The 27,944-nt window shown below is 37.2% G+C and overlaps 1 protein-coding gene and 2 long non-coding RNA genes across 6 annotated transcripts in view; 1 reads left to right on the top strand and 2 right to left on the bottom strand.

Moving 5' to 3' along the window:
- The window catches only part of LOC103096979 (uncharacterized), a 73,264-nt gene extending 66,775 nt beyond the window's left edge, over positions 1–6,489 (top strand). For all 3 annotated transcript variants that reach the window (XR_008913317.1, XR_008913325.1, XR_008913326.1), the window contains exon 5: positions 1,186–6,489. This is a non-coding gene — a long non-coding RNA (uncharacterized LOC103096979). The remainder of the gene's footprint in view (positions 1–1,185) is intronic.
- The window catches only part of SORCS3 (sortilin related VPS10 domain containing receptor 3), a 724,209-nt gene that overhangs the window by 500,069 nt on the left and 196,196 nt on the right, over positions 1–27,944 (bottom strand). The gene's annotated exons all lie outside the window — the stretch shown is intronic.
- Positions 18,343–22,182, bottom strand: LOC130455391 (uncharacterized). The gene is made up of 3 exons (XR_008913328.1): positions 20,791–22,182; positions 18,824–18,895; positions 18,343–18,735 (listed from the first exon to the last, which is right to left on the bottom strand). It is a non-coding gene; the product is annotated as an uncharacterized LOC130455391 (long non-coding RNA).

Raw genomic sequence — 27,944 nt, forward strand, 5'->3', positions numbered from 1 at the left:
TATCATAAACCTATATATCATGTATTCACAATATTTACAATATGGCCACATTTTGATGAATACTAAATTAAGTGTGTAGCAATTTCTTAGATACACACAAAGCTCACGTGTTCGTGATCTTTCCTCTTTTTTATCCTTTTTCCATGATATATATAATCCTCCTGGTCAGTTTTTTTTTCTCAATTCTTTTTTTTTCATGTTTAGCAATTTCTATATTTCTGCTATTCTGATGAGTCTTTATCCCATTTTCCTCTCTTTGCTGAATTGGACTAGTAAAAACTACCTTCCAAAGCTCTCAGAAATACATGTATAGAGAGTAGAGAGGGAAAGGAGAAACTCCAAAGACATCTGGTCTCAAGGATAAAGAAAGAACCAGGATTGCAGTTCAGATATTCACCCCAGTAAAGATGATGAGAAACTTGCAATTTATGAACCATATAGAACTGCAAGTAAATATGAGCTGACCTCTTGGACAAAATAAATGAGGTGTCTATGTATATCAATTACATTTTTTAAAGCATCTGGTTGGTACTATGGACAGTTCCTTGAATCAAGTAGATTTGGTGGCTAGACATCTTTTCTCCTCACCTATTTTCCTCACTAGTCTTGGGAAATAGCTAACAAAACAAGCAAAATTACCACACACACAAAAAAACAGATAATATTAAGGTGTGGTATTCTATGTCAATATTCAGTCCAGAGAGATCCCTATGCACATTTTAATAGCCTCCATTTCTACTTGAGTTTACTATCATTGCTACAGACAATTGACAGACCACATGACTGCAGTTTCTACACTTAGAAAGCTTTCCACACAGATAAAGTCAAGGGTCCAGATTGTTGTGCTTATCAAAGAAGACTGCAGACCCTCCCTCCAATTCTTAGGTCAGAGATGTTTCTTATAACAAGGACTCTTAGAAAAGTATTCAGTATTTTGCATTGTGTTAACTTGAATCAAATTCATGAATAAATTTAAACTAGTAGAGAGGAAAATGTTCATAAAATCTCCCTAGAATCAACTAGATATGTTAGATGTATATGATGTGTGTATTATATGGAATATAACACATTAGATTATGTTACATTTTATAGAAGTAAAATATCTCTGCTTTGTGTATATTTATGCTCCTTAAAAAGTTAAATTCTAAGATTATTACTATTTCATAGATGGTTTCCCTTATTAAGCAGGTAAAACCCACAGAAGACAATGCTGCTTCCCCAACAGTTCACCAACAACAGGATGAGAACTTTACTAGCAACACTTTCACTTGGCATCCCTCAAGGCTGATGGCATGCATTATAAGCTCCTTGAGGACACAGATGGAACCATTTTTTAAAAATTCTGCACAGGAACTAGCCCAAAGACATGTGTGTGCATGTGTGTGTGTGTGTGTGTGTGTGTGTGTGTGTGTATACACACTTAATCATTGTTAAGTGAAGGTAAAGGTGAATTTCAGGATTATGATGCCACTGTGGCTATGGAATAAAATGAAACTATCAGGACTCAATTGGGGTTGAATATGCTATCTTGGCTTCCTAAACTCCATGATCTAACCATTAAACCAACAAGCTACCTCTCTGATCTCAATGCAAATTATTAAACCCAGAGATGGAAAAGAGAAGCTAGAGAATGAGATGCAATCTCTGGGGAAGCCCAGGCCCCAGCTCAACAGGGTCGGTGACAAGATAGAAATGAGAGTGACTTTAAGCTGTGCCTCAGGAATGTGGGCACCTTTGATTCAATTCACAAACATTGATAGAAAGGATTAGAGCAAGGTGGCTAAAATAAAAATGGATAGAGGATTCAAAACCAATTACCAAAGCATAATCTTCCTCAGATGGGCACGCTAAGAATAATTACTCTCCACAAGAAGAATGTCTGTTCTAGACACATTACAGAAGCCTGCATAATTAAATGTAGCATCCCATCCTCATTTATCTTTCCAGCGGCCTGCTTTCAAGGGTCCACCTGTCTTGCCTAGAAAGACACAGAACCTGGCTCCAAACTCCCAAGGGGATTTGGTGTTGAGAGAACAAAGTTTCAAAAGTAGAAAATTATCCTATAATTGTGAGGAGACAATACCACTTGATAAGCAGCAACCTTTAAGAATCAATTTGCTCCTTCTACTTTCCTTCAGGCACCTCTTGATCCACCCCCTTTCATACTCACACACACACCCCTCCAGATATCCCATGAGCATGCCATGATAATTCCTTCCTTCAGGAACTTGTTTTTTCCCCAATGAAGTCACTTGACTTCTCCTGAGCCTCAGTTTCAAAATGTGGAAAATAAAAATCTCCCTCAGAGGTTTGTGGTGAAGATCAAATGAGATAATGTTCACAAGTCACGTCACAAAAAATTCTAAGCACTATATAAATACATTTAGTGGACTGATCATCAAAAGTGATCTGGCCAGTTTTAATCCTCCTATCATAACTATAATGCATCTTATATCTCTATGCCACTTCTGTGATCCATGTTATAGTAAATTTGTTATCTATTCCCTTTATTTGATCAGACTGGTTACAGCACATTGCTCTAAATGCAATATTTTTTTTAAACCCTTACCTTCCATCTTTGAGTCAATACTGTGTATTGGCTCCAAGGCAGAAGAGTGGTAAGGGCTAAGCAATGGGGGTTAAGTGACTTGCCCAGGGTCACACAGCTGGGAAGTGTCTGAGGCCAGATTTGAACCCAGGACCTCCCGTCTCTAGGCCTGGTTCTCAATCCACTGAGATACCCAGCTGCCCCCTAAATGCAGTATTATATCTTTTTTACCTTCCTATGGCATAGTATCCCAAAAGCCTTAAGCCTTAATGGCTTAAAACCTCACTGAGACTATTTTATTTTAAATGATGTCCACCATGCTTCCTAATATTCATCAATTTCCATTTAAATGTAAGTCATTTTATATATCGTGTTATTCTTCTGTACATCTCTGTGTGTGCTTTAAATACAAAATATCCCTCCACTACAATATTCTGGTCATGAGTCATATTTCACCAAGTTTTTGTGATACCTATGAGGTCATTTTCAACTTTCTATGTTAAGATATTTAGATTGATTTTTCTATAACCTATACTCAGAAAATTGGTACACAGGTCATGAGTCTAGCTTCTAGCCCACTATCCAGTTGTTTTATCTCATAAATCACTGGATTTTTCTACTTTTTTTCATGTTACATCAATAAATAGGTCTCCTTGAGTTTTACAAGGAAAATTCTTTCCTGCAAGGAAAAGGATGATTATTCATGCAAATAGCCTTCTTTATTGATATCCAGAGGGTCCCTACTTATCCATGCAGGGCAATTAGCATACCACTAAGATAGTTTTCTTTCAGACAGACAGAACTTGCCCAAAATAAATTCTGCAAAACTTTTATGAAAGCTAAACTTCTTAAGGCTCTAGCCTATAAAAAAGTAAAACTTCCTTTACAATTCAAATATACCTACTGTCCTTAAAGTATAATTTTATTTATAAAAAATCTTATTTATGTGATACTTTTCAAAAAAATATACTTATTTCATATAAGGAGGGATGTCTATATGCCTTTACCCTCAATTAATTTCCAAGAATGGTAATGTACTTATAACAACAGAGAATCTTAGCATTCTTATCATATTCTAGAAGTTAGGCAAATTGATCTATAGATCAAGAAGTCTCCAGCCACTGCCAATACACACCTCTAATAAACACACTAGCCTCTCTCCCACTAAGAGTATGCTAATAGAAAGTAGAGACATACAAAGTCCCACCTTCTAAGCTATAAAGGTAGCATGACTATAATTGAGTGTTTCATTTTTCTCACTTAAATGATATAGAGGATAACTCTACCATCTGGGTCCATTTGCTCAACAAATGGGATCCAATTTCCAGACTAGGGTCCCCAATTGTATCCTTCTTTTTTGATAGAGACTAGAAATCTAAAGAGAACTCATGGGGGGAAAAAGAACTAGAAGTGGTTTGGGATAGTGCCATCAACTTCTTTCTAAATTAAAAAAAAATAATTCTACATAAAAAAAAATGTAAGGAAAAGTTCGAGGGCATATGTTTTTAAGAAACATATGGAGTTAAGCGCCTATGTGTTAATGAGTGGATATAAGCTAAGGATTGTAAAAAAGAAATGAATACCACCTCTCATTAGTGCTGCATTTGATGGCAGAGTAAGAGGGAGAAAATGAGCCACTTTAAAAAGGTCTTTAACGTTGATGGGTCAATTTTGGCAATTACAGGATTTACTCATGTAACTCATTGCACCATGCTGAAATGGACCTTTGAATCAGCAAATGCAGTCTTCATTCAGAAGGCAATAATAAGGTTAGGATGAGTTCCATACAGGGAGGATGTTAATTTCTCCTCTTTACAATACAAGAGAAACTCAAGAATCCCTTTGCCTTTCCATATCCATATTGAAAGGCTCCTACTAAACTTTGCAAAAAAACACATGGAAACATCAGAGCTAACAAAGAATGGATTCAGCCTCTTTCTGCGGTTAGGTTTCTCTCTTGTTAAAATATAAGTGGAGTCAATGCATCAGTTTTGGGTTCTGGCTTCCTATGTCCTCCCCTAGTAAATGTACAGAATTCTTAAATAAAATTCCAAACTGTCCTCATCTCAAAGAGGTGGTGTCACTTTGATACACTTTAATTTAGAGATGATGTCACCCATTCCCATATGTCCTTCTTAGTCACAAGGCTCTTATGCCTAACCAAAAAATCTCTCTAGCTTTAAATTGCCTGTTTCCCTTTGTTCTTCAAAAAAATTATTCTAAAACCTACCAAGGAAAATCCTCTTTAAGACCCTTCATATCAGCAATTAAGACAGAGTATAGGTTAGTCCAGTGCCATGGAAAGGACACCAGTCAGAGCCAGATGACCTAAATCTGAGTTCAGGTTTTACTACTAAGTTCCCCCAAAGACTTTGGATAACTCACATTACCTCAGTGCACTGGATTAGAATATTGAGACTTTTAGCTTGAAAAAAACTAGATTTGAATTCCTCTGATATGTGCTCACTGTGGGACCTTGGGTGAGCCAATTCACTCCCCTGGGCCTCAGTCTCTTCCTCTAAAAAAGGAAGATAATGATAATGTTAATGCCTAGCTCGCAGAATTGTTGGGAAATTCAAATTAGAGAACTTTTCTAAAGTAATTTTCAAACTACAAAGTGCTATCTAATGGTAGTTATTGTAGTAGTATTATAAAATTGGACTAAAAATAACCTCATTAGAGGGTTTCTTTGAGGATCAAACCAGACAATATGTGTCAAAGTGCAAAGTCAACTAAGGAGGATATTATTATCCACTAGGCTTTCTCTTCCCCATTTGGCCAACTTTTAATTCTGTCAGTCTCTCAGTCAGTTCTAATTTCCATCTGTTTGATCATTTTTGTTCTGATCTCTGAGCTCCACTTTCTCCTTGTCCTTCTTTAAATGCCTACCTGAGACCCAATGTGCCAACAAAGAACTGGTGTTTGCTACTCTCTTATTAATCCATAGAAAATTATGAACAGAGATATGAATCATAATGGAGGCAGAGGAGCTAACTTCACCCCACCCCAACAGTTCTGCTTCAATGATGTCCATCCTGGCATCCCATAGCCCCCACACACAGAGATATAGGAAACTTTGAGGAATAAGTCAGTACCTTTTTGACCCTTATAGGCATAAATTTAAAAGTGGCTTCAGAAGTCATGTAGTCTAATCTCTTAATTTTACATAAAAGGAAACCTGAGGCCCTGGGAGGTTAAGTGCCTTGACCCAAGTAGAGATTGGATTTGAACTCAGATCCTCTCATTTCAGAGTCAGTCAGTGGACATTTCCCAGAACCAGGCTGTCCACCATATTAAACTGAATTATACTCAACTTATTGGTCTCTGCAATAAAAACAAAATCTTAACTCCTTCCTCAATACAGGTCAGTCTAGATTTTTCCCTAAATGGTACTGAGATTCCTCAAGAATTGGTTGATTCAAGGAACAAAGGGCTCTGATCATTAATATCATTTTCTCATCACTTAAGCACAAAGGAGTATCATGAGAGGGGAAGAGGTTGCAGAGATTTGACCATTATGATCATGATAGATAATGTAGGAAAGTGAGTTTTGCTTAACTGAGTCAACTTGAGATGTCCTCATTTCCTATCCTTATTGAATTTCATTCTGCTATTGCCAAATAAATCCCATTTTATTCATTGCTGAATGACTTGAGTATCTCATTTTGTTCAACTATTGAACCTAAACTATCAGGATCCAGTGTGAATCAGTTGGAAAAAAAAAGGAGTAACAGTCATGTTCCTGAATGGCCTCTCTTTGAAGTGTCTTTTTACACATAAGGATTTCCTCTATGGAGAGCACTCAGCATTAATTGGACTTTAAATCTGAAGATTTCTCTCTTTCTCTAACTTCTTTCCCAACCATTAAGCCAAATTTGAATGAAAAGCCCCAAAGGTCAATACTAGATAATTTCTAGTTTCCAGGTAGATAGTGATATTAATATGCATGCATATAGATTATTTTAAATGCCTACATGGCACATATTTATATAGTTCCTAACACTGCCTGAATGCTCAATAGATATTTCTTGTGGTTACCACATTACCACCATCATTACCATCCCCCGCTTAGGACTACTCTAAGAAGCCATTACTGGTAGCTCTGTCCATGTTTTAATGATTTGCCAAGAGTAGCTTCCAAGAATAAAAGAATCTAGGGGATTTCAACAAGCTTTTTAAATGTCCTGATACTCCTATACTAGAATCTCAAGCCTGTAAACTGATTAATCTTTGCAAGATATGCAGAGAAAATCAACATATTGTTCAAATACTCTTCTTCTGAGCAGGGCTATAAATATTCCATCATCTATCACTGCCCAGAGATTCAGACTGAAACCCTAAGACCTGAGAACTGACATAACTTTCATTAATCGCATGCTACACACAAGGCATTTAATGGAGGATGAGATACAGCAGACTGAACATATCTGAGCATCTGTAATAGAGCAGGACCCCATTACAAACTGCCCTATGCTATTATGAATTTACTTATGCTGTAGGTCAAATCCTGTCCTCCATGTAAAAGTCAATCTCAAGTATTTATAGGGCAATTTCTGTGTGCCCAACCCTAGTTGCATCAACTGCACTGGAGGAATCCAAAATGTAAGATAGACACAGGCTTTGCCTTCAAGGAGAATATGAGTTGATTGATGACAAAAAGATACATACATACATATATATGTATATATGAAACAACTTAATTTAGATCATCGGGTTTAATTTTTCTTGGCAGAGACTATAGATGCCATAGGAACTCGGAAGAAGGAGTTCACTGAGATTTCAACTAGAATGGGAAGAGTACTTTGAGGCGGAGTGAGTTTTAAGCTCATAAAGAATAATGCATAATGCATTTCCCAGTATGATACAAGAAAAGCTAGAATAAAGATGATATTCTTGAACCCTGACACCAGTCTTATAACAGTATACTACTGAGTATTAAAAATGTTTTCTTAAATGCTCTGATTTTGACAGCAACAACAGAGAAAGATGAGCATTGGGTCTAGATTTCTTTTTTCTCTACCTATGGGTCATTGGTCACATCATCTGAAATGAATATCTTTTGAGCCTTATGCTAGATGCCAATTACTCTTTTAAAGGCTTCCCTAATTTCTCTCTCCTCAGATCTCTTCTTTATACAAGCTCTTCTTTGCCTTTTCATGCTCTACTTTTTATTGTAGTTATTTATGTCCTTTTCATAATTTCTCTACTAGATTGTAAGCACTTGGGGCAAAAAAAGAAAAAGCCTTATTAAATTTTGTCTCCTCAGCTCTCAGTCCAGTACCTTGCAAGCAAAGAGTCAATACTGAATAAATGTATGTTGAATCCGAAGATCTCAACGACCTTATTTTGAAGATGAGGAAACTAAGTTCTCGGGAAATTAAATGATTTTCCCAAAGTCACCCAAGAACTTGGGTCTCCTGACTTCAAATCCAATGATCTCTTCACTATGCCAGGCAGCTTCTACCAAGACATCTTAAAAACTTTCACTTAACTGTAATTTCATCAAGCTGAATATCTTACCCTCAAAATACCCCAAAGCAGCCAGAATATTCCAGTTATTCAAAGGGGCAGCAAATGCTTTAAAATTATTTATCAAATTAAAGTGAATTGATTGAAAATAGGTTTTAAAAATCTAAGAATAAAAAGAGAAATATAGTGGAAAGCATTTCAGTGAAGATAAGCAGAGACAGCAACAAAAGCAATATAAACTGAGAAATTTGGGCAACAGATCACAAGCAAGGCATAGAGATATGACATAATAGGGATAAAGAAAGTTCAATTTTTCAGATATCCCCTGACTCATTCTTCCTCTCTTCCTCTTCCACCTCACCCTCTTTTTTTTCTTCTTCCTCTCTCTCTCTCTTCCCTCCCCCCATATCTGCAAAACAGAGTACCTAATGTGCTCTTGACTTCCCTTCAGGATGATTTTCTACTTCAAAAAACAAAGGAATGAATGAGTGGAATTACTTATTCTGGACCTAATTCTCACCCACAAGGAAAAACTAGTTGCTATGGTAAAAAGAATAGAAACACTGATGGGAAGAAAAGCCCTGGAGGGTTGAAGTGAATGTTCTTTGAGAGTTTAAGGTATATCTTATGAAAAAGGAATTATATTTAATTTGTTTGCTTCCAAAATGTAGAATCATGATCAAAAAGTAGAAGCTACAGAAAAGACAGAGAATCATAAATTTGGAGTTGGAAGGCACTCTAAAGATCACAGATTCTAATAATGTTATTTACATGTAAGAACACAAGGCCCAGAGAAATGAACTGACTTACCTGAGATCATAAATATTCTGCCTCCAAATTCAGTATTCTTTCCATTATACTACCTTAGTCCATATTTAAGCTTAATGTAGAGGAAAGCTTCCTGACAAGAAGAGCTCTATACAAGTTGAAAGATAATTTGGAACAATACAAGTTCTTCTCACTCAGTCTTAAAGCACACTATACTGACCACACACCAGGCATGATACACAGAAGACTCTCCTTTAAGCATGGATAAGTATAGATCAGGAAATCTAAATGTATTTTTTGTGTCATGGATCCCTTTGACATCCTGGTGAAGTTTATGAAATGGATAGTTCCCTTAGCAGAATAATGCTTAATGCATAAAATAAGATACATAGGATTAAAAAGGGAACATTCAAATACAGTTATCAAAATATTTTTAAGCTCATGAATTTCAAGTTAAAGAGGCAGTCCATTTTGTCTAGATAATGCATTCTGTGATGATGGGACCTGTAGTCATATAACAAGTAACTGACAATGTGGAACTTGGATGAAGGAACTGAGGTCCATTAACCCTGGAGAAGAAAAGTGTTGGATGAAGAGACCAGGAAAATCTATCTGATCTCTTGATATCAAATCCTGGACTTCTTCCATATGATTTTCTGTGGGACATAACATAAAAATGTTGCACAAAGCCAGTGGCAGGATATATTCCCTACTATCAGGGAGATTCTATCACCACAAGCCTTTGATAACCCCCTAGAAAAGAGATGCACTCCCATACCAGAAGAAAATGAAGCTGACTATTCACAATCTTAAAAATTGAGGCTTTAAAGAAATAATGCTAATTTTTTAAATGAAGTTGACAACTTAAGTTGAAAATGGGAACATAATTTAAACAGAAATGGTGATATTATAAGTAAATTAGGTGAACATGGAATAGGATGACTTTCAGATCTATGGGAAAGGGAAGAATTTAGGACCAACCAAGGGACAGAGAACATTATGACATATAAAATGAATAATATTGATTATATTAAAAAGTTTTTGTATTTTATAACAAAAATCTCTGACAAAGGTCTAATTTCTCAAATATACAAAGAACTAAGTCAAATCTATAAGAAATCATATCATTCTTCAATTGACAAATTGACTCTCCAATTGACAAATGGTCAAAGGATATGAATAGGCAGTTTACAGATGAAGAAATCAAAACTATCAAGAATCATATAAAATTTTTTTTCTAAATGAGAAATGCAAATCAAAACAACTCTGAGGTACAATTTTATACCTAGCAGAGTGGCCAACATGACAGTAAAGGAAAATAATAAATGTTGGAAGGGATGCAGCAAAATTGGAACACTAACACATTGCTGGTGGAGTTGTGAATTGATCCAACTATTCTGGAAGTCAATTTGGAATTATGTCCAAAGGGCTTTAAAAGAATGCATTTCTGGACTTCCGGTTAAGATGGCGGCTTAGAGAAAGCTGAAGCTCAGATCTCCGGAAAACCCTTCCTGACCGATCTCAAACTAGAAGCTCCTAAGGCGCCGAAATTCAAAACGATCAACAGCACAGACCCTGGGAACCCTCCTCCTGGACCTGGACCCGGTTCAAAAGGTACGGCTCCCCTTAAAAGCCAGAACCCGAGATCCCTCGGACCTCAGGGGTAGGAGCGCAGAGTCCAAGGCTCCCGGAAGCGGCAGCCGCGCCGGGCTCAAAGAGCAGGGTCTGAGGAACAACAACCCTCAGGGTCTTCTACCCAAGTCCCAGTCCGGGTGAAAGTTACTGCCTGGGGCTTCCGCTGCAAAGAGCCGGTCTGTCAAAGAGCTGGTCTGTCAAAGAGCTGGTCGGTCCGGGTGAAAGTTACTGCCTGGGGCCTCTGCTGCAAAGAGCCTTCGGTCCGGGTGAAAGTTACTGCCTGGGGCCTCCGCTGCAAAGAGCTGGTCGGTCCTGGTGAAAGTTACTGCCTGGGGCCTCCGCTGCAGAGAGCTGGTCAAAACAACAGCAACCCTCAGGGCCGGCAAGACAGCCTCACGGGCTGGATCCTGCTATCCAAGTCTCAGTGAAAGTCTGTGCTCTCAGAGCTTGGGGAAGCGGCAGCCCATCCCCCCGCAGGCCGACGAAACAGCCTCACGGCCAGCGATTCTGAAGGCAAGTTCCGGAAATCGAGCCAGGGGGAAGAGTGTGGCCTCGTGGTCCGACCCTTCCATTCCAGTTCCAGTGAGGCATATTCAGTTTAACCCAGGGGACGCTCATAGAACCAACATCTGCCCAGCCTCTGATCACCAGACAAAGACAAGAAAAGCCAATCCTCCACGTTCAGAGATGACAAACTCCACAGAAGCACAGAAGCCCCAAAATACCAAGAAAAATAAGAAGAAAGGGGCGACTCTGGACACATTCTATGGAGCCAAAATACAAAATACAGAGCAGATAGAAGAAGATATACAAGAAAATTCTCCAAAATCTTCCAAAGGAAATAGAAACTCTCCACAAACCCATGAAGAATTTGAATCAGAAAGGACCAAAAAGATGGAAGCCCTCTGGGAGGAAAAGTGGGAAATGATGCAAAAGAAATTCACGCATCTACAAAACCAGTTTGACCAAACTGTAAAAGAAAACCAGGCTTTAAAGCAAGAACTAATAAAGCAAAGCCAAAACACCAAGAAATTAGAAGAGAACATAAAATATCTCACCGACAAGGTGATAGATCTGGAAAACAGGGGGAGAAGAGAAAATTTAAGAATAATTGGACTCCCAGAAAAGCCAGAAATAAACACCAAACTGGACATGGTGATACAAGATATAATTAAAGAAAATTGCCCAGAGATTCTAGAACAAGGGGGCAATACAGCCACTGACAGAGCTCACAGAACACCTTCTACACTAAACCCCCAAAAGACAACTCCCAGGAATGTAATTGCCAAATTCCAAAGCTATCAAACAAAAGAAAAAATCCTACAGGAAGCCAGAAAAAGACAATTTAGATATAAAGGAATGCCAATCAGGGTCACACAAGACCTTGCAAGTTCTACGCTGAATGATCGTAAGGCATGGAACATGATCTTCAGAAAGGCAAGAGAGCTGGGTCTCCAACCAAGAATCAGCTACCCAGCAAAACTGACTATATACTTCCAAGGGAAAGTATGGGCATTCAACAAAATAGAAGACTTCCAACTTTTTGCAAAGAAAAGACCAGAGCTCTGTGGAAAGTTTGATACCGAAAATCAAAGAGCAAGGAATACCTGAAAAGGTAAATATTAAGGAAAGGGGAAAAATGTTATCTTCTTTTACTCAAACTCTCTTCTATAAGGACTACATTTATATCAACCTATGTATACTAATATGTGGGGAAAATGTAATGTATAAATAGGGGGTAAAGAAAGACCAAATAGAATAATGGTTCTCACACAAAGATTCACAGGGGAAGGGGAGGGGAAGAAAACTCCTATAAGAAGGAGAGGAAGAGGGGGGGGGGTTTACTTAAACCTCAATCTCAGGGAAATCAACTCTGAGAGGGAAAAACATCCAGATCCATTGGGATCTTGAATTCTATCTTACCCAACAAGGGTAAGGAGAAGGGAAAACCAAGGGGGGGAGGGGGAGAGGGAGAACAAAAAGGGAGGGAAAGAGAGGGGGGAGGGGGAGGGAACAAAAAGGGAGGGACTAAAAAGGGAAACATCAAGGGAGGGGACAAGGGGGACTGATTCAAAGTAAATCACTGGACTAAAAGGTAGAGCCGAAGAAGAAAAGGTTAGAATTAGGGAAGGCAATCAAAATGCCAGGGAGTCCACAAATGACAATCATAACTTTGAACGTGAATGGGATGAACTCACCCATAAAACGTAGATGGATAGCTGAATGGATTAGAATCCAAAACCCTACCATATGTTGTCTTCAAGAAACACACATGAGGCGGGTTGACACCCACAAGGTCAGAATTAAAGGATGGAGTAAGACCTTCTGGGCCTCAACTGATAGAAAGAAGGCAGGAGTGGTAATCATGATATCTGATAAAGCCAATGCAAAAATAGACCTGATCAAAAGGGATAGGGAAGGTAATTATATTTTGTTAAAAGGGACACTAGACAATGAGGAAATATCATTAATCAACATGTATGCACCAAATAATATAGCACCCAAATTTCTAATGGAGAAACTAGGAGAATTGAAGGAAGAAATAGACAATAAAACCATACTAGTGGGAGACTTAAACCAACCATTATCAAATTTAGATAAATCAAATCAAAAAATAAATAAGAAAGAGGTAAAAGAAGTGAATGAAATCTTAGAAAAATTAGAATTAATAGACATATGGAGAAAAATAAATAGGGATAAAAAGGAATACACCTTCTTCTCAGCACCACATGGCACATTCACAAAAATTGACCATACATTAGGTCACAGAAACATAGCACACAAATGCAAAAAAGCAGAAATAATGAATGCAGCCTTCTCAGATCACAAGGCAATAAAAATAATGATTAGTAATGGTACATGGAAAACCAAATCTAAAACCAATTGGAAATTAAACAATATGATACTCCAAAACCGTTTAGCTAAAGAAGAAATCATAGAAACAATTAATAATTTCATCAAGGAAAATGACAATGGCGAAACATCCTTTCAAACCTTTTGGGATGCAGCCAAAGCGGTAATCAGAGGCAAATTCATATCCCTGAAAGCTCATATTAACAAACAAGGGAGAGCAGAGATCAATCAATTGGAAATGCAATTGAAAAAACTCGAAAGCGATCAAATTAAAAACCCCCAGCAGAAAACCAAATTAGAAATCCTAAAAATTAAGGGAGAAATTAATAAAATCGAAAGTGATAGAACTATTGATTTAATAAATAAGACAAGAAGCTGGTACTTTGAAAAAACAAACAAAATAGACAAAGTACTGGTCAATCTAATTAAAAAAAGGAAGGAAGAAAAGCAAATTCACAGCATTAAAGATGAAAAGGGGGACAGCACCTCCAATGAGGAGGAAATTAAGGCAATCATTAGAAATTACTTTGCCCAATTATATGGCAATAAATACACCAATTTAGGAGAAATGGATGAATATATACAAAAATACAAACTGCCTAGACTAACAGAAGAGGAAATAGAATTCTTAAATAATCCCATATCAGAAATTGAAATCCATCAAGCCATCAAAGAACTTCCTAAGAAAAAATCCCCAGGGCCTGATGGATTCACCTGTGAATTCTATCAAACATTCAGAGAACAGTTAACCCCAATACTATACAAACTATTTGACATAATAAGCAAAGAGGGAGTTCTACCAAACTCCTTTTACGACACAAACATGGTACTGATTCCAAAACCAGGCAGGTCAAAAACAGAGAAAGAAAACTATAGACCAATCTCCCTAATGAATATAGATGCAAAAATTTTAAATAGGATACTAGCAAAAAGACTCCAGCAAGTGATCAGAAGGATCATTCACCATGATCAAGTAGGATTCATACCAGGGATGCAGGGCTGGTTCAACATTAGGAAAACCATCCACATAATTGACCACATCAACAAGCAAACTAGCAAGAACCACATGATTATCTCAATAGATGCAGAAAAAGCCTTTGATAAAATACAACACCCATTCCTATTAAAAACACTAGAAAGCATAGGAATAGAAGGGTCATTCCTAAAAATAATAAACAGTATATATCTAAAACCAACAGCTAATATCATCTGCAATGGGGATAAACTAGATGCATTCCCAATAAGATCAGGAGTGAAACAAGGATGCCCATTATCACCTCTACTATTTGACATTGTACTAGAAACACTAGCAGTAGCAATTAGAGAAGATAAAGAAATTGAAGGCATCAGAATAGGCAAGGAGGAGACCAAGTTATCACTCTTTGCGGATGACATGATGGTCTACTTAAAGAATCCTAGAGATTCAACCAAAAAGCTAATTGAAATAATCAACAACTTTAGCAAAGTTGCAGGATACAAAATAAACCCACATAAATCATCAGCTTTTCTATATATCTCCAACACAGCTCAGCTGCAAGAACTAGAAAGAGAAATCCCATTCAAAATCACCTTAGACAAAATAAAATACCTAGGAATCTATCTCCCAAGACAAACACAGGAACTATATGAACACAACTACAAAACACTCGCCACACAACTAAAACTAGACTTGAACAATTGGAAAAACATTAACTGCTCATGGATAGGACGAGCCAATATAATAAAAATGACCATCCTACCCAAACTTATTTATCTATTTAGTGCCATACCCATTGAACTACCAAAATACTTCTTCACTGATTTAGAAAAAAACATAACAAAGTTCATTTGGAAGAACAAAAGATCAAGGATATCCAGGGAAATAATGAAAAAAAACACATATGATGGGGGCCTTGCAGTCCCATACCTCAAACTATATTACAAAGCAGCAGTCATCAAAACAATTTGGTACTGGCTAAGAAACAGAAAGGAAGATCAGTGGAATAGACTGGGGGAAAACGACCTCAGCAAGACAGTATACGATAAACCCAAAGATCCCAGCTTTTGGGACAAAAATCCACTATTCGATAAAAACTGCTGGGAAAATTGGAAGACAGTGTGGGAGAGACTAGGAATAGATCAACACCTCACACCCTACACCAAGATAAATTCAAAATGGGTGAGTGACTTAAACATAAAGAAGGAAACCATAAGTAAATTGGGTAAACACAGAATAGTATACATGTCAGACCTTTGGGAGGGGAAAGGCTTTAAAACCAAGCAAGATATAGAAAGAATCACAAAATGTAAAATAAATAATTTTGACTACATCAAACTAAAAAGCTTTTGTACAAACAAAACCAATATAACTAAAATCAGAAGGAAAACAACAAATTGGGAAAAAATCTTCATAGAAACCTCTGACAAAGGTTTAATTACTCATATTTATAATGAGCTAAATCAATTGTACAAAAAATCAAGCCATTCTCCAATTGATAAATGGGCAAGGGAAATGGATAGGCAGTTCTCAGATAAAGAAATCAAAACTATTAACAAGCACATGAAGAAGTGTTCTACATCTCTTATAATCAGAGAGATGCAAATCAAAACAACTCTGAGGTATCACCTCACACCTAGCAGATTGGCTAACATAACAGCAAAGGAAAGTAATGAATGCTGGAGGGGATGTGGCAAAGTAGGGACATTAATTCATTGCTGGTGGAGCTGTGAACTGATCCAACCATTCTGGAGGGCAATTTGGAACTATGCCCAAAGGGCGACAAAAGAATATCTACCCTTTGACCCAGCCATAGCACTGCTGGGTCTGTACCCCAAAGAGATAATGGACACAAAGACTTGTACAAAAATATTCATAGCTGCGCTCTTTGTGGTGGCCCAAAACTGGAAAACGAGGGGATGCCCATCAATTGGGGAATGGCTGAACAAACTGTGGTATATGTTGGTGATGGAATACTATTGTGCTCAAAGGAATAATAAAGTGGAGAAGTTCCATGGAGACTGGAACAACCTCCAGGAAGTGATGCAGAGCGAGAGGAGCAGAACCAGGAGAACATTGTACACAGAGACTAATACACTGTGGTATAATCGAACGTAATGGACTTCTACATTAGGGGCGGTGTAATGTCCCTGAACAACTTTCAGGGATCCAGGAGAAAAAAAACACCATTCATAAGCAAAGGATAAACTATGGGAGTGGAAACACCGAGAAAAAGCAACTGCCTGAATACAGAGGTCGAGGGGACATGACAGAGGATAGACTTTAAATGAACACTCTAATGCAAATACTAACAACAAAGCAATGGGTTCAAATCAAGAAAACATCTAATGCCCAGTGGACTTATGCGTCGGCTATGGGGGGTGGGGGGAGGAAAAGAAAATGATCTATGTCTTTAACGAATAATGCTTGGAAATGATCAAATAAAATATATTAAAAAAAAAAATAAACAGAAAAGAAATTTAGGATTTAAGAAGAACTTTAGAAAAGTCATTTGAAAAATGCAAACAATTCCTAAGTGGAATATTAAAGAAGTATATATATTTAAAAAAAAAAAAAAAAGAATGCATTTCCTTTGATCCAACAACACCACTACTAGGTTTGTATCCCAAAGAGATAAAAATAGGAAAGGATCTATTTGTAAAAAATATTTATAGCTGTGCTATTTGTGGTGGCAAAAAATTAGAAAATGAGGGGATGCCTTACAATTGGGGAATGGCTGAACAAATTATGGTATATGACGGTGATGGAATACTAGTGTGCTATAAGGAATGTTGAATCAATGGATTTCTACAAGAATTAGAAATTAGAAATCTACATGAACTGGTACAGAGTGAAATGAGCAGAACCAAGAGAATATTATACACAGTAACTGAAACATTTTGGGACAATCAAATGTAATAGACTTTATAACTAAAACCAATGCAATGATCCAGGACAATTCTGAGGGACTTATGAGAAAGAATACTATCCACATCTAGAAAAAGAAGTGTGGGAGTAGAAATCCAGAAAAAAATGATTTATCACTATTTATATTGGTAAATGATTTGGGGTTTTGATTTTAAAAGAATACTCTGTTACAAAATGAATATGGAAAAATAAAATAACAAGAGATATAATTTTTTTAAGTGAGTTGACATGAATATCATAAATATAGGAGTTTTGAATAAATACCCATCTATTAGGTATATGGGCTACTCTGAAGCTTTTTTTTTCTTCCAGACACTTAAAATAAGTAAGTTTCTGAAAAAAGACAGTATTATTTTGTTGTACAGTCATTTTCAATTATGTCTGACCCTCTGTCATACCATTGGGGGTTTCCTTGGCAAAAATACTGGAGTGGATTGCCTTCTCCTTTTCCAGCTCATTTTACAGATGAGGAAACTAAGGGAAATGGGGTTAAACAATTTATTCAAAGCCACACAATTAGTGGCTTAGGCCAAATTTGAATGCAGGAAAATGAGTGTTCATGACTCCATGCCTAATACTCTCTCCACTGTGCCCCCGAGCTGCCCTGAGTATTTATAAAAGAGTTAATATATAGATCCTCAGCATACCTAATTTTGACACAAGTTGAAATCAATCAGTATTTACTGCTTATTACATACCCAGAACTTTGCTCATTAAATGAGTTAAGAAGATTCTGAAACTACATATTCTGGGTATCAGTGATAACTGTTTGAGTCTTATGACACTGATCCCAAACTTTCAAAATGATACCATCAAGATGTATCCCATACTCAGCCTCAGGCAAGCTCATATCTTTTGCCTCATACTGTCCTACCCAGATTGCTATACTAGGTTTAATTTGTCAGAGAATGAAGGTGTGTGTTTATGTGTGTGTGTGTGTGTGTGTGTGTGTGTGTGTGTGTGTATATATATACATATATAATATTTAATTTATATAATTATATAATTAGAAAGTGAGGGGATATATAAAATATATAATACATATAAATATATAAAATATATAAATTATTTTAATTGTTTTAATTTATTTAAAATATACATTTTATATATAATTTATATTATATCTTAATATAAATTATATATATATATATATGCAGTGAATTAAACCTGTAATGTCATTAATAGAGAATTCCTAAATAAGGCAACTCTTTCTATCAAAGAAGATCAGCAATATCTGTATAATTGATAGCCTTGGAGAACTGCCTAAAACACTTAGAGACTGTATCAGAGATGATACTTGAAGTAGATTCTCCCATCTTCCAGGTCAGTGCTCTATCCATCATATACATTTCTATAGACTTGCATATATATGTGATAAGTATTTTATGCATATTGCTACATGTGCATATGTATAAACTCATCCATAACTGAAGGAAAAGCAAGATGGTACAATGGAAAGTGATGATAGACTTGTAGTCTGGAGAGCTGGGTTTAAAATTCGCTCATAATACTTACTAGCTAAGTGACTCATTCAACCTCTAAATCTCAGCTTCCTCACCTGAAAAGAACAAATAATAATGTCTTCATTATCTACCTGACAAGATAGTTGTAAATCTTAAAATGCTAAACAAATGTGATCTGTTCACCTTATTATATGCAAAGATTCCATAGGGACAACATTCCATTTGCAAAGCTGTAGAAGGATATGTGTGAAAGTACTACAAAAAAAAGTTTTGATACAAGTGAAAGACAACATTAATAATAACAATAATTAATATTATCAGGGTTATCAATAGGCTACAACAGATCCCCTTAGAATCCCTTTAATGTTTGCCAGGTAAACAGCTGAGTAAAAAAAAAAATCCCTTGGTACTAGAACACTAGTCCAAGGTCCTAGGAAACCAAGGCTGCCAATACTAAGTCCTGGGCTCCATCTTACACCTTCTAGATTAATCCTAGGCATGTTAGCACCTTAATCTGACTCTCCAGCCAGAGCACTCTATAAGATCAATGACAATTGACTGATTAAGAAAGCCTGGTGCTGCTGGGATGTGAGCTGATTGTATAATCTTGCTAATTAGGAAGTGCCAGGGCTCATTCCAATTATTAACCTTTATGAATGTCATTTACAAAGATAAGGATGAGGCTATGGATTACTGCATGAGTAATAGCTTCTGCCGTTTACTCAGGACTGGCAGCCCAGAAGGGACAGTTCCATGGCCAGATGGTTTGAAAACAGTATAGGGAAAGATATGGAGGTGGACTTGCCAACATTCAAGTTTCCTACATGTCTCTACTCAGAGACTTGGGAGAATTCCCTCAGAACGAATCTTTGGATTGTTTATTTATATCAGTTGTGAAAGGATGCTCTGATGGGATCCCATCCCTGCAGACTGATGGGATCCCATCCCTGCAGAAATAGCAACAAGCCCAGAACAGTGACCCTGGTTCCAGCCCAACCTCTGCAGAAACCATAAAGGGAATCAACCCTGTGGGGATACAACCTATCAAATACCCCTTTAAAAGGCTTCAAACCTCATCTCATCACCAGCCAGAGCTACTAAAGACTCTCTCAATAATTTTTTTTTGGACGACCAAAGCTCCTGACACTAAAAAGTAGTTCAGCATCAGAAATGGATAGTTTTTACCAATGGATATGACACTGCAGAAGCTACAATCATCTGCTTTGCTGTTGGTCCCTAAGAACCATCTCATCTTTCCATCTGATTGGCAGCAGAAACCACCTCTATGTGTTGTGTCCTTCATTAGAGGATCAGTTCCTGGAGAGTGAAACTATCCTCTTTTCTATTTTGTATGCCTAGAACTTAAAACAGTGTTTTGTACATGCCAAGTGCTTTAATAAGTGTTTTTTTTTTAATTCATTCATTCAAAGGAAATAGATGATACTCATTGCTATTGATATTCAGGACAATCAAGAAAACTGTTTAAACAGTAAAAAGAACCCAGGCTGTGAGTCCTGGATCTGCTTCTACCTAAATCCCAAAACAGTCTGAAATAACAATCTCTGCAGACCTATTTATGTATCCCTTTATGGAAAACTGAGATTCATTCATCCATTCATTTAAGAACTTTTTATTAAGCACTTACTATTATAAGTGGCAATAGGATGTAGAGCAGTGGTGTCAATCTCAAATGGACCACTAAAATCTATAGAAGTGGCTCAGTGGATTGAGAGCCAGGCATAGAGACTGGAGGTCCTAGGTTCAAATCTGGTCTCAGACACTTCCTAAGTGTGTGACCCTGGGCAAATCACTTAACTCACCCCCCCCCTTACCTAGCCTTTACCACTCTTCTGCCTAAGATCCAATACACAGTATTGATTCTAAGATTGAGGGTAAAGGTTTAAAAAAAGCCTACCAGAAGTATCCCTAAATGCAGCATATGATATAGTTTTTTAAATGTAAGTCTATAATTCTATCTGTGTTCTCCTATATTTATATTTATATTTATTTTGTTAAATATTTCTCAATTGCATTTAATCAGGTTTGGCCATGCTTGGGCGTGTTATATGCCATGTGCTCAACACTTCTTTGAATAAATTTGATCTAGGAGTCAGGAGGACTTGAGTTTGAGCCTGTGTAAGAAATTTTACCTCTTGATGCTCCTCAAGAAACTCTCTAAGAGTAAAAGTTGCAAAATGATGCTGATCTGCATTGGCAGTGGTCATTCCATGTCTGGCCTTAAATATAAAAAAAAAATAATTTAAAATTTAAGTGCATAAGCTCAATGCTGAGTGTAGGAGAAATACAAAGAAAGTTAAGACGATAGAATTTGTTCTAAAGTACAGAAAAGTTAAAGTTAAAAAAACTAATTTCTGGTATCCAAGAACCAACCTAGCTAATTTAATATAGTTCATTCCTAACTTGACTATAGATTGATGAATGTTTTTGTCACGGAATCTCTTAAATACCATCTGCTAAGTCTTTTATTGATTGTGGCATGTGTTAGTGAAGGAAAATTCCTCTATAAAACAAAGACCTCTAAAGGATGGGGTCATTGAGAGATAGGGTGACATAGTTATTGTTCATCCTTCCTTTTCAATGAGAATCAATGCCATCATGGGGTGATGTCTTGACTTTTATGTGAATTTGGTTTAGCAAGGAAGAGTTTCCCATAGTCACTGGCCTTACTTTCTCTTCTAGATTCATTGAAGTCCAGGGGCAAGACAAAAAGCAGGATTAGTGATCGTCCTGGATGTACTGGATGACCTTAGTGTTCTCAATGTTTGACCAAGCTCTAAGGGATGTTGGAACAAATTGTTCTCATCCCCCATTCCACCAAGAAAAGTCTTCACATGCTTGGAGCAGACATCTGTCCAACTCTCTGACAGGGTTAAGGGCCACTGGTTACCTTCAGCCTGGTTTATCTCGTTGCTGAGATGGTTTTACCATAGTGTGGCTGCTGTCTACATTATAGCTTCTTGGAGTCACAGGGGAGAGCTGAGTGAAAGGTTGATACAACAAAAGTTGCACATCCTTCAAAAGGGCTCAGTGAGCACTCAAGCCAGAAGTGGAAGTCTCCTTAAACATCCCATACACCCTATGTGGCATAGTATTGTAGTTTCAAATTCAGGAGTCACTAAGCCCTGCTTAAACAATAAGTATATCGACTTATTAAATCACATAGCAATATTATTTACATTCTACTATACTTTTTATTTGTTTTGTTAAGTATTTTGCAATTACATTTTAATCTGGTTCTAGAAGATGCCTTTGTAGACTAAGGATGAGACTTGGAACCAGCAAGACCTGGCTTCAAAACTTGCTTCAAACACTTACTAGTTGTATGACCCTCTTACCTCACCTACAGAATGAGGGGAGCTGAATCTCTATGGTCCCAGCTAACTCTCAATCTATGATCACATCATCTTATACCGACCTCCCAGAGTTGTGAAGAGTAAAAGAAGAAAATGAATGTGAAGAAACCTTATAAAGTATAATAATCCTTTTATAAATATAAGGGATCATTGTAAATAATAGAAAGGGGAAACTACAAAATCAGGACTTCTTCAACTCTAGCACTAGTAAAAAAGAGTGCTAAACCTGGGGTCAGGAAGCCCTGGGTTAAAATCCAACCTCTAATATTTACCTGATATTCACTTCTGGGCAAGTCTGATTAACATCATCCCCAGGTTCCTCATCTGTAAATAGGGTAATCAATAGTTGTGCCTCTTTTGCTGAGCTATTGTGCAGGTCAAATGAGATAATGTATGTAAAGTGCTTTGCAAACTTTAGAATGCTACATAAATTGATATATCATTAAGGGTAATAATTAAATACACTGCTAGGTTGCAAGATCTACTGAATGGCTGAAACCACTGATATAAGTGAACACTTACTGACCTCCCCCATATGAAACAGCCTCTCTCATGGCTCCTATCTCTCAGCTCTACACACGCATCCTTACACTCACACTCACACACACACACTCTCTCTCTCTCTCTCTCTCTCTCTCTCTCTCTCTCTCTCTCTCTCTCTCTCTCTCTCTCTCTCAAAATACTGAAAGTGGAAGAAAAAAGGCAGGGAGAGGGGCAGAGGGCTGCTGTGAGTGGACATCCAGCACTTCGACTTAACTCCAAGATGGACCTTTGGGTTCGTGGTTGACAAGGAGAATTGAAATCTCAAAAAGTGAAACTGTGGATAAAGGGGTTCTATTGTAGTAGACCCCTTTATCCGCGGTTTCACTTGAGTTGTGGGCACAGGCTAGAGGTTATAACCAAAGGCAACTGGAAAGTATCCACTGCCTCTGTAAGATCAGCATTGCTTCCTAGAAAGCATCCTCTCAGAATCCTGAAGGAATGACTCAGATACCAGTTTATGGCTCCCACAATAATTTCTAGGGCAGTGAACCTTGAGAATCCACAGTAGAGAGCTTCCTAACAACATTTACAGTTGATGTCCAATAAAGTAATTGGCCACCAAATGATGAGAAAGTAACTATGAAAGCTTGACTACCTAATTTTTATAGTCGTTATATACAAGAAGGAATGGAGTCTGTAAAAATCCCTTCTTCTATAAACTTGGAAATATATGGGCTCTGGGGCACGTTGACTTTTTTCTCATTTCTTTTTTTTTGTTTGTTTGTTTAGCTTCACACCATATTCCAAAGGACTACCTATCATAGTTGTACACATGTGGGACGTCTGGCAAGGATGTAAATTTGAGGTCTCCCTTAGATTATGGAGAAATGCAGTCATTTGTAAATATTAATTTTAGAAGGGACCGTCTGATGCTGTTCTCTTATTAACTTCATTAGAGGGCTAATGAATCTACTGCAGAGATAATGAGAGCAAGCTCAGAGTGTGGAAAAGAAAGGGAGGGTTTTCACACCATTTCTCCAAATGTTGGGGTTATTTATGATCGTTATAAAATGGCACTGCACTTGGAAGGAAGAACAAACAACATAAAACACCAATATAAACAGACACAATCCATGCTAAAGCGTTAAATTCTATCAACCACTGGACAAAACCCAGGATTTATGCACCTTGGTGCCTTACCTAATGGTAAGGAAAAAATGAGGTCATAAAGAGAATCCTTCTCTCAACAATAAACACAGGAGCTCTGGGTTTGTAATCTAGATCCACTTTCTCAAAGTTATCAGTGCTCAGTTTTTCAGTAACAGAAATTGCTTTATGCATAGAATTTAAGCCTCTACCCACACACTCCCATTTTATTTTTTAGCCATGATCTCTATAAATAGAATGGCATTCTTATTCTATTGATTTTATTTTATTTCAGTTAGTCTATATGTGGATACATGGCATAGCTAACATCCATGAACTAATATGCATCTACAAATTGAAGACTTCCTGAATGGATATTATATTTCACAATTTAATGACTTGCTTCTTAAACCAAGTGTCAACACATCCATTAAAATGATATTTTTTGTCTTGCAAACTGACATATTATGTATAGACTCTTTGTCTTCTGTATTCATAGGATTAAGAGATTTTTTAAATTATCTAGTAAAATTAAAAGGGAAGAAACTGATTTGAACAACAGTATGAAGGACTAGGCATTTTCTCCAAACCTCATGAAATCTCAAAACTTCCCAACATGAAGATTATGCTCAGGAAATAAAGTTCATGTATTTCTGCAGAAAAAAATACCAAGAAATTTAATGAGTTAACAACCTAAAGAATTAACAGCAGAGAAGGATATGCTTTCACTACATATTCCCTCATTTAACCCCATGCTCTGGAAAGGCAGCAGAGCTCCCCCCACAAAAAAGGCTTATTCTCAGATCCACTTGGTAATTTCCTCTGCTGCTATAGTCTCGCTATCATATCCTGCCCATAACCTTGCTCTACCAACAAGCAGCACACCTCAACCTAACTGTCCATCTTTATATGGGGAAAAGTTAGAGGTATAGGAAAACAGAAGCATATACTGGCACATAGCTTGGACAAAAAAACCTAACAATAGAGGGAACTAAGGTAGGATACCAGCATGTGTGTAGGGCTATACCAGATAAGAAGTAATGGTACTCACTTCCAACTGGAGCTAGTTCTATCTCCCCAGAAGTAACCTTGGACAGATGACTGAGACTGGTGAAAAGCAAATTCCCTGAAGTGAGAGGAGGCAGGGACAATTTTTAAGGAAAGCTCTCAAGGGACCCAGCTTCAAAGGGGAAGGATTTGGAAAGTGAATGACAAGGGAACAATATGAAAAAGACTAAAATTACCAAAGATCTTAAGAGGAAGAAAATTCAGTTAAAATATTCAGCACAAAGTATATAAATCAACAGGAAAGATATTATTAAAGAAGATGGCCATCAAGACATTCAAATAAGAACAAATATCTTTGAATAAATATTACAATATAAAAGATATTGAACCAATGCTTGATAAATGCAGAGGGATCCTACGGATTCTCAAGAGAACATGAAACCACAGCAGAATGTTACCAAATGGTTCAAGAGAAAAAATAATTGTAAAAGAAGAAGCTAAAATGTAATATTTTATGTAAAAGGTAAGCAATATGAATAAAAGTTCATGAAACAAAATCAAATAGAGAAGAGAAAACTGATACTAGAAAAGCAAAATAATAATGCAAGTCATATCCTGACTAATCCCCTTTTCCCTCACCTCTAATCAGTTGTCAAATATTATTTATTCTGCTTCCACAATATCTCTATATCTTTTCCTTTACTCACATGGCCACCACCCTAGTTAATAAACTTATTATATCTCCCCTGAACCATATGTATGTATGTATGTATGTATGCATTGGTCTTCCTGCTTCCAGTTTCTTCTTTTTATATCTATTACCCTCACCTTCTATCTTAGAATCAATACTGTGTATTAGTTGCAAGGCAGAAGAGAGAAGTAAAGGATAGGCAATGGGGATTAAGTGACTTACACAGGGTCACACAGCTAGAAAGTATCTGAGGCCAGATTTGACCCCAGGACCTTCCATCTGTAGGCCTGATTCAGTCCATGAGCCACCCAGCTGCTCCCCAATCTCTTCCAATACAGCCTCAAAATTAATCCTCCAGAGACACAGGTCTGACCATATTACTTCTCTGCTAAAAAAAAAAAAAACAAAAAAATAAAACCATTCAGTGCCTCCTTCCTAGGATAAAATATTAATTCATCAGTCTAGCACTAAAGGCTCTCTGCCTCCAAATTGCCTTCACAGCCTTTTCCCCATAACAACTGTTCATACACTAGACATTCCAGCCAAACTGGACTACTAATAATTCCCAAAACTTGGTAGGTCATAATTACACCTGTGCCATCATGCCTAGCAATTCCTCATGCCTGGGATATACTTCTCATATCTGCCTTAAAGAATCTCATCTTTTTTCAAAGCTTAGATTAGGCAATAGCCTAACTTTGAAATATCAGTTAATAATGACAATAATAGCTAAAATTTATGTAATGTGTTCTATGTGCCAGACACTGTTCTAGGCACTCTACAATTATTATCTCATTTGACTGAAAGTCAGTCCTCTTGCCTTATTTTCTGGGGATTTTGTACAAGATTGCCATCCAGTATTTTTGAAATGTCCTTTTGATACACTTGAGTCCCTTTCACTGAGCAGTTAAATTAAATACATAATTGACGATTGAAGTGTCAAATTAATAGTTCTTTGAGAGAAGCTGGACTTTTGATGTTGCTTTTATTAATATTGATGTTACATTCACAACAAATTAGTTTGCAAAAATGGGAAATTAATTAAGAAATTAATTAAGGAGGAAGTCCTTCAACCTAGGTAGGTCATCTATACTATATAGGATAACCTCCAGGAGATTGAAGTCCCCTAACTCAACTACGTGGCTAGGCTCTATGATTTCATCAATATTTAAATATTTCTTCTACCTCAACAAACATCTTGTTTTTCTTCATCAGCAGTTGTCAAATTTTATAGTATCTGCACCGTTTATGCTTTTAAAAATTTCTGGGTACTGGGGGCAGTTAGGGGGCTCAGTGGATTGAAAGCCAGGCCTGGAGATAGAAGGTCCTGGGTTCAAAAGTGACCTCAGCCATTTCTATAGTTGTGTGACCCTTGCCAAGTCACTTAACCCCCATTGCCTAGCCCTTACCACTCTTCTGCTTTGGAATTGATATGGTTTTGATTTTAAGATGGAAGGTAAGGGTTAAGGAAAATTCCTCAGGATATGTCCCTCCAAGAGCTTTTGTTTATGTGGTTTTATCAATATTTACTGTTTTCAAATAAAAATAGCATTGTTATTAAGTTTTTCTGACCTCATGGACTCTCTGTGTCTTAGGATTCCTGGGACTAAACTTTGAGAACTGCTGTCTTATACAACTCTCATCTGCCTCTTTCCATGACTTTTCTATAGAAGATTCTCCTAATATGCTGGATTAATAATATTTCACAAGCATTTATTAAGTGCCTGATATGTAGGTTCCAGGAGTTATAGTAAGTAAGAAGATAAAAGGTCAAAAAAAAAGAAATAGTCTGTACCCTCAAGGAATTTAACATTTTAGAATCCCTGGCTTCACTCACATCTCAGCTCAAATGCTGTCTTCTGCAAGAAAGGCAGGAAGCTTCCTTTCCCAATCCCCCTCACACATGCCCAAGTACCTGATCCTGCCCCCATCAGGCTTACATTCTATTTATTATTCACTTGTCCTGTATGTACCTAATGAGTGACATTTGCTTCTCCCGCTACAATGTAAGTTCCTCAAGAGCAGAAACTATCTTTTGCCTTTCTTGTATCCTCAAGTCTTAGCATGTAGTAAGTACTTAATAAGTTCCTGTTGTCTGATTGATAGGTATATAGCATATAATTAATTGCAAACCAATTTATGTGGAGCAAGGGATCTGTCTACTGCAGGTCACTTGAGCTGAGCTTTGAAAGGAACAAATTAGGAATTTTAAAATATGCAAGTGAAAAGGTATGGAGAGCAGCTTGTGCAAGACACAGAGATTAAAATGGCATATCTGTCATGTGTGAGGAACAGTAAGGAGGCCATTTTTTGCTAAACCATAAAATGAGTGAAAAGGAATGAGATATAATAAGTCTATAAAGTTAGGTTGCAAAGGGCTTAAAAAACCAAAAAGATTTTGTATTTGAGCCTGCAGGAAATAGGAACTGCTAGAACTTTTTGAGCGGGGAGATGACACCCCGGGGTCAGAAATGTGCGCTGGGAATATCACTCTGGCAGAAGTGTAGAGGATGGATAAAAGAGGCTTGAGACAGAAACGCCAGTTAGAAGGCTACTGTAGGGGGGAGCAGCTAAGTGGCTCAGTGGTTTGAGACCCTGACCT

Source organism: Monodelphis domestica, chromosome 1, assembly GCF_027887165.1.
Source record: "Monodelphis domestica isolate mMonDom1 chromosome 1, mMonDom1.pri, whole genome shotgun sequence".
NCBI classification, from domain to species: Eukaryota; Metazoa; Chordata; class Mammalia; order Didelphimorphia; family Didelphidae; genus Monodelphis; species Monodelphis domestica.